Consider the following 14,803-nt stretch of genomic DNA (forward strand, 5'->3'; position numbering starts at 1 on the left):
AATTTTTCCTCAAACTGCCATCAGTTAAACAAGCAAATTATTTTTCCATATGTCCATGACTTAAACAAAGAAAACACCTGCCACTCTGGGAGGACAGTCTAGTGTATCACAATGGATTGATCCCTTCTGAGAAAAACTCATATATTTCCACATTGATGTAACCACTGTGTAAACAGTCACAATGCAAATATACCTTCCTCTACTAGTTGCACCTGGTCACTGTCACCAGCTGTTTTACATGATGTGTGTCTATTATTACAACAATGAAATCAGTGGCACAGTAGCCCCTGATAACAGTGAAAATAACTTCATTTTCCCTACAGCAAGAGGTCATACTATATCACATATAGCTACGTGTTACAATGCAGAATATTCATTATCATTATTACTACAGCATAAGTAAAAATCAGCTCATCTTCAGGTCTGATCTCTACATTATTTTGTTTAAACTCTAAGTATGCAGTTGTTGATGTTGTCTTAGCATTGTACTAGCAAGACCCTTTTTAATATAATTCCAATACACTGACTGAAGATAAAGTTTGTGTTATTTGTCCTAGCTCATGACAATAAATTGACCATAAATTCAAACTAAGGTCACTATAAACATTACAATACCTGATAATGGCTTGGTAGCAAAAAATGTGCTTGCATCATTCTGTAAACCTGAATAAATGACATTTTATTTCATTTCATACAACCAGTGTTGTAGTTATAGGTAAGTGCATGCCTGTGTTTGTTTTCATCAGCACTAATTTTCAGAAATTGTTGTAATGATCCTCTGTTAGCTTGTTATTTATTCCTGCAAAGGGCTGATATCATAATTACTTTGTTTATTTATGTTGATAAATTATGCTGGAAAAGCCTGAGACTGTATGCAAATCAGGTGTTGGAATCTCCAGCTGAAGCACCTGCATGTGTCCCTCTGATGTACATCTGATGGGGCAGGCACCACTGCTGCTGGACTTTTTTTACACACAATTTACATCAACACCTTAGAGGGAAAAATCCTAGGAAGGGCACGCCACTAAGACACTGTAATAGCACCTCCTTCTTGTCTATTTGGAGACATCCATGCCCCATTAAGAACTTTGTTTCCCCATCTGTCAGAACAATTTAGCAAGATTGTTCCCCCTTTTTCCTTTCCTTAAAGGCAGCTGTGCCCCCCAAACACACATACCCAAATTGAGGGTGTGTGTGGGGTGGGGGCGTTACCAGAAAATAAATAAATAAATACATAACAGGAATGAGACATGGTGCCACCAGCGATGGGTGGTGCTTTAGGTCAAATAAAACGGTCAAATAAAATTAGCACTATTGTGACCAGTAATGAGTCACAGTTCAAAATGTTCCTGCATGGAGAGTATAAAAAATGCAGTGAGAAATAGCCACTACCCAAGCTTCTTTGTTTAAATGGACTGAGATCTAATACACTATGGATGGAGGTCACACTTACTGCTTATTGATGATTCCTTTGCACACTTCCAAGAAAATGTCTTCATGTTCAGTTTTTAGGGCAGGAGTATGGTATAGTATGGTAAAGTAGGCAAACAGCCAGTTTGGGTAATTTTAGCTTTGCAGATTGTAACCCCTGGTGGTAGTTCAATTCAGTTTATTTAAATAGCGCTTTTTACAACATGAGTTACATCGGTATACCAGGCCTGATACCCTCTCAGAGCAAGCCAAAGGCGACAGTGGCAAGGAAAAACTCCCTGACTAATAGGAAGAAACCTTGAGCAGAACCCGAGTCAGAGGGGGATCCCATCTGCCTCTATATGGCACTGGGTGGACAAATAGAGCAGGAAAGAATTTCCTAAAAAGTTCTTAACAGTACTTAAGAATGGTGAAACATGTAGGTAGTAAGACAGCAATATATGGTGGGTAAAACATAATGAGCTTTGTAAATCTTAAATGTTAGTTATACAGCAGAATATGCATGGCATGTAGTCCTCAAGAGTCCAGTTTTTGGTATATGGAGTCTTTGGTATATGGTGCTTGAGTTACAGCTCCAGGCAGGAGCCTGGAGCCGGGTGAGAAAAACAAAATTGAAAAACATTGATTAGTGGATGATAAGAATGACAGGAATGTACAGCAGAGAGGCAGGAGAGAAGGGGCAGGGAAAAAGATGCCAGTGTGCAACAAGGGAAAAAACCTCGGCAGACTAACATTATGGCAGCATACCTATGGGATGGGAGGCAAGGGACCGGCATAATCATGAGGGCAACCCTAAGGCAGTCAACACCAGATCACGGCACAGAGTCCATGCCGTAATAAAGTGACAACAATGACCACTTAGTCCACCAGAGACTCTATGATCTATGATCTATGATGGCACCAGGCTATGTCCCTCAGCTGAAGGATTTACTGTATAGATATGTTTTGAGACTAGACTTAAATATCTACAGCAGCTTTATGAAAATAGAACTATTATCCCTTGCCAATTGGAAGAGACTAACAGTGAATAGATTTAGAAGGAATTAAAAAGTGGCTTGTGTTCTAAAAAAAACCACTCAAACACCAGCTTTTCATTTACTTTGTTTTTTATGCTTGTTGTCACTGTGAAACACTGAATTAAGTAACAACATTGCTGTCACAAAGTATTCATGTTCTTCCTGATAGCATAGGTCCTTTTTCAGAATCCCTGTAGGATATCAGGCACCAGGATACTTTTACTGGTTTAAGCCTTCTTCTTGTGCCCATTCCTAACATGTATGCATGCACATATCATTCACCTTGAGAACTGCCTATGAATATAAAGAAGACCAGATTCCAGCAAACCCACATTGAGTTCACTGGAATGATCTGCCTTTGGTTGACATGACAAGAAAGGATTCGTAGAGAGGTGTGTGCCTATAGGTTGCACTGGCTCATGCATATTCACATCCTGCTGATCCACAGGATCATATGAGTTCCAAGAGACTTCTATCAATGCTCATGCTCATTCCAATGACAGGTACGTACCAGAAATGCTTATCATCTTGTTCTGTACATAATTTTGCAGGGAACAATAAGGAGTCAGAGCTAAGCAGAAACAAACTAAATTCTGGAGGTTGTCACTCAGATAGTTCTGCCATGCATTTTTAGGTTGTTTTTGGCTGATCAGTTATGATAAGTTGAAGATACAGACTCAAGTCAAAGTTGTGTTAGTTTTAATATATCTATGGTGTTTATTTATCTATGGTTTATCTATGGCTGTTTCGTTTTTCTGGACTTTAGTATCATATTCCTATCATTCAACCAGTGTGCCGCCTTCACCTCTAGGATGCATGGGAGACCATTGAATTGTATATAATTGAATTTATTTTAATATTATTTTAATTTTAATTATTTTAATTAAAGCCCAGCCCCACTGAGGCCTGGACTGAGCTAGCCCAGGGCAAACAAAGGAGTCGATGAGAATGGGTAAGTTCCGCTGTTGGGAGTTAGGGGTCTCCCTTGTACCTTTTTTGTTTGTTTAATTTTTTCATTTCTTCCTTCTTTCCTTCAAACCCAACTTGGACACAACATACACACCAGGTCTAAGCAAAGCATTTTGTGTTGCCGGGTTGCACAGAAACCTTTGCTTTTTGTATACTTACCCTGCCAAATCTCTTTCATTAGCAGAAGGGTACTGTGTTTGTTGTTTTGTGTGGATAGCCTTCAGATTGATCTGTAGCATATTCAACTCAACCAAGTACTAGCAGCAACTAGCAGCAGCAAACAAGCAAGCTAGCTAGCAAGAGTGCCTATGGTTTGTTGTCTTCTCAAGAGAGATGTGGCAGGGAAATACTTTGTCTAGTGTGAAGGCCCACAAATTGATGAGGCAAAATTGGTTTATTTAGCTTGCTAACCTGGTTTATTTCTACCTAGATAACTTACATTCAATTTGGTTCAGGTGTTGTTAATATTTGAAAAAAAAAGAAACATATTTAACAGGTTATTTACAGTCAGATAAATAAATCTCCAACAGGGAAAGAACTAAATGTATGATTATTTTGTTTTTGTAGGCTAATACCTAAGAAATACCTGTAATATACAGTATCTCCTTGTTAATCTTATAGGCCAGTGTTTCTCAACCCTCTCCTGGAGTACCCCCTGCCCTGCATGTTTTAGATCTCTCCCTGCTCCAACACAGCTGATTCAAATGATCAACTCATTATGAACTCATGAACCTGCTTAATAACAAACTGATCATTTGAATCAGCTGTGTTGGAGCAGGGAGAAATCTAAAACATGCAGGGCAGGGGGTACTCCAGGAGAGGGTTGAGAAACACTGTTATAGGCAATTGTCATCTTGTGTCCTTGATTTGAAGTCTATTGTTAAGAAGAGATTTAAACTTGAATCTGTAAACTTGAATATCCAAAACTTTAAATTTACAAGCCTCCAATTTTCTCAAGGGTTCAAAGGTCAGGTACACCCAAAAAGAATTTTATTGTAAGAAAAATGACAGTTGAATATGGTCATGTAGCTGAAACAAATTCAGATGAGCACTCTCTTCCAAATTCACCATTAGACATCCCTTTATAATTCACTGTAGGTCTAGTCTATACTCAAGAACAAGAGACAAAAGGTGAGTGGTTAGCTAACATCCTCACTAAAAGTGGAAAAATCTAGTTAATGTACAGAAAATTGTTCAGCGACTAAGAAGTTAGTGAGCAAATTAGGCCTGGCAGGCAAGGTAATCACCTCAGAAGCGTTTCATAGAACATTGATAGTGCTACTAGCAAGCAATTAGCAAGAGAAGCATTAGTTTTTCCTAGCTACCTACCAAACTCTAATACTTATTATAAAAATGCAAGAAAATTTTATAGTTAACTTGTGGTTAGCAAGTAAATTAACCACAGACCTGGACAGAACCAGGAGATGTTCACATCACATGCGTGAAAAAATTCTGACCATCTCATCCACACAAATGTGCATATACAAGGAGGCCGTACATAGTGGGCACACTCACGCACACACGCACGCATGCACACACACACGCACATTCTTGTCATCTTGCGGAGAATTTTTGCAGATGGCTGATATTAGCTGTCAACAAAAGGTGTACTTGAAAAGTGGTATGGTGTTGGCCACAATGGCCATTGATATTAGAGTGGCTATGGGTCAGAACATATTTCCAACACATTACCAACATAGGTAACTTGGTAGGGTTTTGAAATTAGAGAATATTGGTCTGTGAGAATATGGAAAAACTTTTTTTTCTTTCCATCTTTAGAATACTGAATACATCAATGCTGCATGAAAACATCAGAGATGGGATCTCCATGGTCTAATTCCACCAGTCACTCTAATGACACTGCAGTCATGAGTGAGTACTGTAGAGACAATCTCACTGGTCCTCTGATCTGGGCAGCTTTCTCTGTAGTCGTTTTCCTCCTGGGGTTTCCTTCCAGTGTAGCATTGATGTGGGAGCTGATAAAAGGACACAGGACACGCTCCAGAAACTCCACCACTGACATCTTCATGTTCAACATTACCTTCATGGATGTACTTTTCAATTTCTTCAGCCCACTCTTTGTACTCAATTGCTTTTTCTGGTTGAATAAGCCATTATATGTATTAGATAGATTCCTGTACAGCTTTAGCATGAGTGGACGACCCTTATTGATGGCCTGCATTGGAATGGACAGCTATTTGGCGGTTGTGCACCCGATCACCTACATGACCAGCAAGAGTCTGAGATACAGGGTGCTGGTCTCAGCTGGTATTTGGGTCTGCACCATGATGTATTTTTTCCTGTCTCATTTCACAAGTCCTCTTAGCACCATTGCATATTGCATCACTCTCCTGATCATTGTACTCTGTGACCTCCCAATGCTTAGAGTTTTAATGAAGTCAGGTCCAGGGAGTGGAGAAATCCACCCTATGAAGAAGAAAGCCATCCAGAAAATACTTAACAATTTGGTGTTAATTTTGTTGACTTATCTTCCTCCAGTGGCTGCTTACTCATTTAGGATGATCGTGCATTTCACTGATATTGACTTCCGTTGCAATGTAGCTATCCCTGTCTTGATTGGCCCTATGTCAGGTAGTTTTGTGATGCCCATACTCTATCTGAGGAACATGGGGAAACTGCAGTGTCTCTGGAATAAGCAATGAGAGAACACTCCAGGGATTCCAGGTTTTATTTGCATACATACAATAAGATTGTAGCATATAATCATGACCTGAAGATTTTTTTCATGATTTGGCTGATGTGTTTCAAAGGAAAATTGCATCATATTGCAACCAACAGCCTAAGAGACAACAATATGCTTGAAATGTGCTTTAGTCATCCCTGAAACACTTTATAGCAATAGGCTTAGCAACAAGAGAATCAGTTCTAGTAGGCTATGTGGTTACATTATCATGACTGTGTTATATGTGGCACATTGTTTGCAAGTTTAAGGAAAACTGTGAATACATGGACACACAGAATCATAGTTGCTACTCTAATTAACAAGTTAATAATGAAATATGCCTGGTCTAACTTTCCAGATGCCTATATAACTATCTAGCATAATAAACTCAGCAACATAATAATATAGGCAAAGCACACTGATGGTTGCCTCACTGAAATGTGACTTCCTTAAAAAGTTAGTGAACTAAATTGTTTTATGATGTATAAGCAATCAAGTTAGCCAGTTGGCTAATTTAAGCTTGCAATAGATGCCTCAGGAGTTGCACACAGTTTGGAATGTTATGCTTATCGCTAGGGCATTGCAAGGGCCCTGACATCATGCTATTCTATCTGCCATGGTCTCCATTCTTTAATATATAGAGTACATGTACTTCTGTGGTAGAAGCAAACACATGTTTGTAATATCTTTTTGTCTGAAGAATGAAAGTGATATGTCTTGTTCAAGTCACTCAACTGTCTGTCAAATGGCCAAAGGCTCAGCAGTTGTTGTTAAACTATTCAAATATTAATATCTATCATATTCAAATTGCTCCAGGTCTTGCCAGCTTAGCACGGTGTATTTTATATGCATTTTGAATATTGTGTACTTTAGGTTGCACATAGACTGCTTTGTATATTACATTATATTGTACTGTCAATGATTGATCATTTCAGACAAGAAAAACATTTTGCAAACCAAAGGAAAATGCTTTGTAAAAACCTAAAGGTCATTCAAGGCTCAACTCCACGTGATTCATCAGGCACCTCACAGTTGTTATTTTCAAAATGCACTGTTTTATGAGACTGTATTAATTATAAATGGAATTTACTGTCACATTGGGTTAATAAAAGTTGACATCTCAATCTCAATGTGTTGAGATTGCAGTCTATGTCCGATGCCTCAGTGATGCTCTGTGATCATTTGTAAATGCCAAAAACATTTAATAGAGCAATTGAACTCATGAAGATGGGGGTGGGGATGACCAGGGCAGTGCAGCTCTTGAAATATGATCTAAAGGTCTTCCCATCTGCTTGTTGTATCACGGCTTGGTATGGCTGCAACTGTCTGTCCTGAAAACGCTGCCTAAACTGAAGATTTTAAATTGCAATGCAATACAACTGAGGGGTATGAAACAGATTCTCAAGCTGACCTGCAACCATCTTTAAATGACTCCTCAGTGAGAAGCAACGATATACCATGAAGAAAGCTACATTTAAGAGCTTTGCTTTTAAAATTATAATGCAAACAAAGAATGTGTAAAAAGAGACAAGGTAACATACCTGTTTGTAAGTGAAGAGACCAGGAGGTGAACCTGGTATGCCCCCGTTTTTGAATATTAATGTATTCTGCATATGATTGTTCAGAACTAATACTACCAATAATTACCATTATCACCACTGGGGAACTGTATAACTTGTGTGCAGACAGACATTATGAGGAAATTAACTCTATTCAGTCTTGACGTAAACACATGCCCAGCAATATGCATGTTGAAACAGAGCTGCAGCTTTGGAAGCACCTTGCTTTTTGATTTGAAATATGATGCTCTGATGCTTCATATTTGAAGAGAAGCATGTGGAGCCATGGACCATCGAGGGCAGCATCAATAAGCATGTCTCATGATGAAAGCAGATGCAAAGAGACACCCATTCTGGTAAAGATGTAATTCAGCTGTGGATGTTCATGTAGGTCGGGATGTAATATGTCTAATAAATGCAGTATTGTTTGCAGAAAACCCTAAAGGTACCACAATTAAACAGCACAGCCTAATTTTTCCTCAAACTGCCATCACTTAAGCCAGCAAATTATTTTTCCACGTAACCATGATTTAAACAGAGAAAACACCTGCCACTGTGGAAGGACAGTCAAATGTGTCATAATGGATTGATCCCTTCTGAGAAAAACTCATTTCCACATTGATGTAACCACAACAGTCACTATGTAATTATATCTTTCTCTACTAGTTGCACCTGGTCACTATCGCCAGCTGTTACATGATGTGTATCTATTGTTACAACAATGAAATCAGTGGCACGGTAGCCCCTAATTACAGTGCAAATTACATAATTTTCCCTACAGCTAGAGGTCAGACTGTATTACATATAGCTACATGTTACAATGCAGAATATTCATTATCGTTATTACTACAGCATAAGACAAAAATAAAAATCAGCTCATCTTCAGGTCTGATCTCCATATTATTTTGTTTAAGCTCTAAGTATGCAGTTGTCAATATTGTCTTAATGTTGTACTAGTGAGTCCTTTTTTAATATAATTGTGATCCATTGACTGAGGATAAAGTTTCAGTATGACCGTGAATTCAAACTAAGGTAACTATGAACACTACAATACAATCTACTGGATGCCCATCTTTCAGTTAAAGTGCTGACTTTTACTTTATCCTTACTGCTGTCATTTAATTGAAGGATCCCTGCAGCACAACGCACAATACCAACACACAGGTGACACAACACATACAATACCAACACACAGGTGACACAACACATACAATATCAACACACGGGTGAGTATGTCTAATACACTTTATTTCATGACAGACTTTCCTGGAATAAACAGCACAAGCCATGCTCAAACCTTAGACCACCTGTGGCCCTATCCCAATATGCTATATGCCATTTTTCTTTGGGATTGTATTTATGTGCATGGTCACAATGATGCGTGTGTTTGTTTTCATCAGCACTTATTTTATGAAATTGTAATGATCCTCGGATAGTTTGTTTTTTCTGCAGAGGGCTGATGTCAGAATTACTGTGTTCATTTCTGTTGATAAATGCTGTAAAAAGCCTGAGACTGTATGCAAAAAGATGTTGGAATCTCCAGCTGAGGCAAATCACTAAGGCACTGTAATAGCACCTCCTTCTTGTCCTCTGGGAGACATCCATACCCCATCTCAACAAACACATTGTTCTCTTGGCTACTGTGAGCACTAAGGAGATACAGTATGAAGCAAAATATATACACGTCAAGGCAATACAAATATTGTGCTCATTTAATATCTTCACAATTATTTAAAGAATCATGAAAAATGAATGTAGGTCATTTGAATATTTGTAATACTCCATATATTGCAGCACTAAAAAAACTGGATTAGGGCAATATGCCATGTGATAGCACACAAACCCTCCAACAGAATATGGTCAAATAAAATTACTACAATGTTGAGATCAGAAACAAATAACAGTTCAACACCTTCCAGCTTGGAGAGTGTACAGCTGTTGGTGAGAGATCACAGTTATTGTTTATTGGCCACTACTAGACTGCACAGCACTGTAGAGATGGGACATTGAAAGATAATGCTTTATTTTCAGAGTTTTTATCCTTTTTGTAAAGTCTGGCTGCATCATTTTACTCATCACTAACTCATCATAAATAATACTTGTACCTGAACCCACTGCTTCATATTTGTTTATACACATTTAAATTGTGTTATATTGGAATACCAGGAGTAAGTATGAAGAACAAAGATGTATGTTTACATCTTCAGGGTAGCAGTATGGTACAATAGTTACAGAAAGAGCCAAAAATCTGCAGTCTCTTTTGGGACATTGGTTTTAACAATTAAATAAAGCACTGGACCTAAAAAGTTGGTTCTGTAAATGTCCAATTGTTTTTAGCCTTTTTCCATGTCATTAAATTAGCAGGTACAACTGTAGACTACTGCAGAATTGTAAACATACCACTATTCTCACTTTGCATTTGGAATAGTCTAAAAATAAATACATTCTGAAGCAATTAAATACAGGTTTAGCTTTACAAAAATAATAAACCAGACAACTGACTTTTTGACCACATATTTTCATGCTTGTACTGTGAAACACTGAATTAAGTACTCTGTACTGTATGTTATCTTACTATCACAAAGTATTCATGTACTTTGTGGTATTTTATACCATAGGTCATAAAATCACTGTGGGCTATAATGCACCTGAATATATTTGCTGGTGTAAGTCTATCTCGCACCCCTTCCCAACATCTATAAAAGTAGATACTCTTCACCTTGAACCACCTATATGAGGAAGATCAGATTTCTGGTTCATTGGAATTTTAACACTATGATAGATGTGACAAGAAAGAGCTAACAGAGAGGTGTGTACCGACAGGACACACTGACATGCATATTTACACCCTGCTGATTCACGGGGTCATGAAAATTCCATGAGACTCCTATCGATGCTAACCCTCTTCTTGTTGAAAGGTATGTGCTGGTCCTTGTTCTGTACACAATGTTTGACTGGAACAGTAAGGAGTCAGAGATGAGCAAAAACTCAACTCCAAAGAAAGATTAAATTCTACTGCAATGCATTTTGGTTCAGGAATAGTCTGCTTGTTGCTGATTTGTAATGATATGTTGAAGATGCAGTCTCAAAGTTGTTTCAGTTTTGTATTTATCTATGATAAAAATACATGACATTATGCTTGTGACTAGTGTGCCTATTTTGTGCAAAAAATGTAAAGGTAAGCCTTTTTGTTCTATATGTGAAAATCATATATAAATATAATATAAATATATAAATATAAATATAAATAATAAATTTTACCAGTTTTTCTGTGACTCCAGTGTAAACAAAATATTTATGTTCTTTATGTGTTTAGAATGTGTTTGGATGTAATTAATTATACCAGTTTTTCTGTGCCTACAAAAACTGATTCAGTTTGTACACTAACAAAATGCCATACATTTGACAAAAAATACTACCCTAAGGAAAACCATCACTGTCAGTTGGGTGTGTAAAATTAAAGTAAAGAACATTACTCCAACTTCCCTGCAGAAAAGCAGCTTAATTTACCTGATAGCAGTTGGAAATGCTGTTTTTCTGCCTTCTTGTGCTAAACATGTTTGAGCAAACCTACACTAACATGAATCATCTTCTTTTCCTTCTTTCTACCTTCAGAATATTGAAAACCTCCCTGCTGCACCAAACAATCAGAGATGGGATCTCCATGGTCTAATTCCACTAGTCTCTCTAATGACACTGGAGTCATGAGTGAGTACTGTAGAGACAATCTCACTGGTCCTCTGATCTGGGCAGCTTTCTCTGTAGTCGTTTTCCTCCTGGGGTTTCCTTCCAGTGTAGCATTGATGTGGGAGCTGATAAAAGGACACAGAACACGCTCCAGAAACTCCACCACTGACATCTTCATGTTCAACATTACCTTCATGGATGTAATGTTTATTACCATCACCCCATTGTCGGCACTCAACTTCTTATTCTGGTTCAATGGGCTAATAGATGTGATAGATGACTTCTTGTACAGCTTTAGCATGAGTGGACGACCCCTTTTCATGGCCTGCATTGGAATGGACAGCTATTTGGCGGTTGTGCACCCGATCACCTACATGACTAGCAAGAGTCTGAGATACAGGGTGCTGATCTCAGCTGGTATTTGGGTCTGCACTGTGATATATGGTCTCCTGCTCAATCTTAACTACATTTGTTTCACAAGTCCTCTTAGCACCATTGCATATTGCATCACTCTCCTGATCATCGTACTCTGTGACCTCCCAATTCTTAGAGTTTTAATGAAGTCAGGTCCAGGGAGTGGAGAAATCCACCCTATGAAGAAGAAAGCCATCCAGACAATAATTAACACTTTAGTACTGATTTTGTTGACTTATCTTCCTCCAGTGGCTGCTTACTCATTTAGGATGATCGTGCATTTCACTGATATTGACTTCCGTTGCAGTGTAGCTATCCCTGTCTTGATTGGCCCTATGTCAGGTAGTTTTGTGATGCCCATACTCTGTCTGAGGAACATGGGGAAACTGCAGTGTCTCTGGAATAAGCAGTGAGAGAACACTCCAGGGATTCCAGGTTTTATTTGTGTGCGTGCAGTACGATTTTATCATATAATTACTACCTGAATAGTTTTTGGTAATCTGGCTGATAAGTTTCAAGTGAAAATTGCATCATATTGCAAAAATAGAACAATATGCTTAGAAGATACTTTACTCATATATAACACTATATAATAATAGGCTTAGTAACAATGGAATCAGTTCAGTTCTGCAAGTGTAAAGACTTCTAAATGGAAACAAGCACAGATTAGCAATTACTCATCGTATCAAGTGTAGCTAAGAAAACAGCATGCTAGGTTGAGTTTTCCAGATGCTTATACAGCTGACTGGCTAACTAATAATGTTTTATTAAGCAACATAATATATTAGAAGCAAACAGCACCTATTGATTACTGCAATTTGGCGTCCTTAACTAGCAGTAATCTGAATTGTTTTATGGTCTATTAGCACGCAGGGTAGACAGCTAGCTAATGTTAACTTTCGAAAGATGCCTCAGAAGTTTAACATTGTTTGGAATGTTATGTTTTTCACCAGGGTATTAAAAAAGAATTAACATCACACTCCTTGCAGACAGTAAATGGTCTCAACTCCTCAATATAATTTAATGCAAGAAACACTAGCACATATTCTCTTTTTGTCTGCAGAACAAAAATAATATGTTTTTCTAGTCCCTGTAGTTAATGCCCAATTGGCTATGGTATGGCAAAAGTTTCAGAAACTGTTGTTAGATTATTAATATATTAGTATTAGGTCTTGTCACCTTGACACAGTCTATTGTATACTGTCACATTATATGGCATTCTCAATTGTTAATTGTTAATTGTTGATTGTGAATTTCACCCATTCAAAATTTATTTTTCAAAACAAAGAAAAACATGTTGTAAAAATTTAATGGTAAACTCCTGTTGATTAATAAGACATCACATGATCATTATATTCACAATGAATTTCATTATGAGATTTAGTTGTTATAAAGATTCGTGAGTGGATTTTACTGTCTCATCAGGATGAATAACTGCACTTGGCAAGATCTTGTGATGAAATGCATTGAGACTGCAATCTATGTGCAGTGCCTCTTCAATATCCTGTGACTTCATCTTCTGTCATTGTTTGGTTTTGAATAGAGCAATTCCAAGGCAGTTTGCATATGTAAATTCAGGAATCAGTACTCTTGAAGAAATATGTGGTGAGGATGACCAGGACAACACAGCTCTTGAAATATGATCTAAACATCTTCTCAACTGCTTGTTGTATTGCTACTTGGTCTGACTAACTTGTCTGTCCTGAAAACACTGCTTAAACTGAAGAAATTAAATTGCAATACAATACAGCAGACAAATATAAAATTGATTCTCAAGCCAACCTGCATTACTTTTTGAACATGAACATTTTTGAACTGGAATAAATGACACATTTCATATAACCAATACTGTACTTAAAAGTAAGTATGTTCATTTTTGTCAACACTTTATATCAACACTCTACAGGAAAGAGCTCAGTGAAGGCAAACCACTAGACTGTTAAAGGGCCTCCCTATTGTAGAGATGCCCCATCTCAACAAACACCTTGCTCTCCTGTCTACTGAAAGCAGTAGAGAAAGCGTTATCTATACATGTCAAGACATTCAAATCCACAAAGTTATTTTGCTCCAGTGTTGCCCCAGAATATAGTGCCCCAGTATATCTTCACAATTTATCAATACAAAAATCATACCCATTTAATATCTTAACAATCACTTCAACATTCATATCATTTACATATTTGTGACAATTATTTGTAACAATTTGTTACTATTTTTGTTCCAGTACCAGCTGGATGCATGCTTGCTGTAGTATATGTGTTGGATTTGATATGTAATTTGTAAGTGTACTAACTTACATTGATGGATAGAAACAAAGATAAGCAGCTGCTGACATAGTTAACTAGTTATACTAGTGTGCTAGGTAAATCTATATCTGTGTTTATATAGCTAACAAGGTAACTTACAATATTGGGTTCATCAACATAATAGAAAAAAATGTGGTAGTACCTACTCATTTCTTCACTGTGTTGTGATTAACAAGCTAGGGAACTAAGTGTTTTGTTTATTGTTAGTGCATTTGAATCACACTATTCTAGCATACAGTATATCACCTCTACTCTTCCATATATTTGTATACAAATTCTGTTATGTTTTTATTTATTTTTTTTTCCCTGAAGAACACAAAGGATATGCTTTGTTCTGGTCACTGGAATTAATATCCATCTGTATGTCATGTGTCCAAAGCCAAAGTGTAGCTAAACTATTAATGTATTAGGACCTATAATATATTAATAATTCCATTCCTGTTATCTTAGAATTGTCTTCTGAATATGGTGTTTTGAATATTGTGTAGTTTTTACAGATTATTTTATGTCAACCAATCAAAACTTATTTCTTAGAAAAGGCCACCGATGGTTCAACTCCAGGTGATTCATGACACAACACATGATTGTTACCTTCTCAATGCACTGTATTATGACATTAATTTCATTAATTATTAATGTAGACTACTGTCTCATTAGGATGAATGAAAGAGAGATTGTTGAGATTGGAATCTACACACTGCTGCCTTTGTTGAAATGCCAAAGACATTTGGAGGCCAG

This window comes from Megalops cyprinoides, chromosome 1, assembly GCF_013368585.1.
Source record: "Megalops cyprinoides isolate fMegCyp1 chromosome 1, fMegCyp1.pri, whole genome shotgun sequence".
NCBI lineage: Eukaryota > Metazoa > Chordata > Actinopteri > Elopiformes > Megalopidae > Megalops > Megalops cyprinoides.